We start from the raw sequence: 1,327 nt of genomic DNA, 5'->3' as shown, positions 1-1,327 counted from the left end.
CAGTTTTTATCTCCTCAATCGTTGAAAATCGATGTCCTTTCATGGGTCTCTTCAATTTTGGGAAAAGAAAAAAGTCACTGGGGGCCAAATCCGGTGAATATAGAGGCTGAGGAATGACTGTGGTGCTGTTTTTGGTCAGAAAATCTTTCACAAGGAACGATCAATGAATGAGCGGGTGCATTATCGTAATGCAAAAGCCACGAATTGTTTTTCCAAAGTTCCAGACGTTTTTTGCGTATCGCCTCTCGCAAAAGGCGCATAACTTGAAGGTAATACTCCTTATTGACCGTACAACCTAGTAGTATGAATTCCTGATGCACTACGCAACGTTATTCAAAGAAGATAGTGAGCAAAACCTAAACATTTGACGGAACTTGTCGTGCTTTTTTCGGTCTTGGAGACTCAGGATGCTTCCACTTTTGAGAAAATCAGGATCATTATTGACTTCATTCAACATCTCCTGAGCGATGGATCTTTTGATAAAAATTAAGCAGTTTTGGAACAAATTTTGCTGCTACACACGTCTAATGCCCAAAACGTCCGAAAAGATAGCATGGCATGAGCCAACCGATACGCCAACATCTTCAGCAACTGCTCTGATGGTAATTCGGCGATTTTTCAACACCATTTCTTCCACTGCTTGAACGTTTTGATCTGTTGTTGACGTGCTGGGACGTCCAGGGCGAGGTTCGTCCTCGACATCCTCTCGGCCTTCTTGGAACAGCTTCTACCACTTATACACATTTTTCTTCCTCAGAGTAGACTCACCGTATGCAACTGTCAACATTTCAAGAGTTTTAGAGCACTGGATTCCATTCTTCACACAAAATTTAATGCAAACTCTTTGCTCCATTTTTTTCGAAAGAAGAAAATCGCCGAGCTCACCAAACCCTTCTAACCTTTTACGCCTCTGCCAGAAAAACAACACGAGCTATATAGTCAAAACTGTGAACATATGATCGTGACGAGTGTACCAACACAACTAAACAAGAAATTTAAAACTTGAATCTACGTAGCCCGCGAAAATTGAAAAGTCACCTTACTTTTTGAACACACCTCGTACATAGTTTTATATTAATTAGAAATTATAGATTTCAAATTCTTAACCCTTAAAGGACACTTGGAATTTACTGTAAAACCACTTGCTTTCCGATTTTTTTCAATTTTCTAGGATTGTCTAGGCAGAATGCTTAGGGCTAAATGTATTTGATCTTGAAAATCTTTTAATTATGCGAAACGAAATGAAGTACTATGAGTGATTATAGGATGACACTCCAAAAGGAGCTAAGAGAAATTTTGGCAGCTTTACAGAAAACCAAAAAATGTT

This window comes from Belonocnema kinseyi, chromosome 2 (genome assembly GCF_010883055.1).
Source record: "Belonocnema kinseyi isolate 2016_QV_RU_SX_M_011 chromosome 2, B_treatae_v1, whole genome shotgun sequence".
Classification (NCBI taxonomy): Eukaryota; Metazoa; Arthropoda; class Insecta; order Hymenoptera; family Cynipidae; genus Belonocnema; species Belonocnema kinseyi.
Note: the sequence above shows the minus strand (reverse complement) of the source record.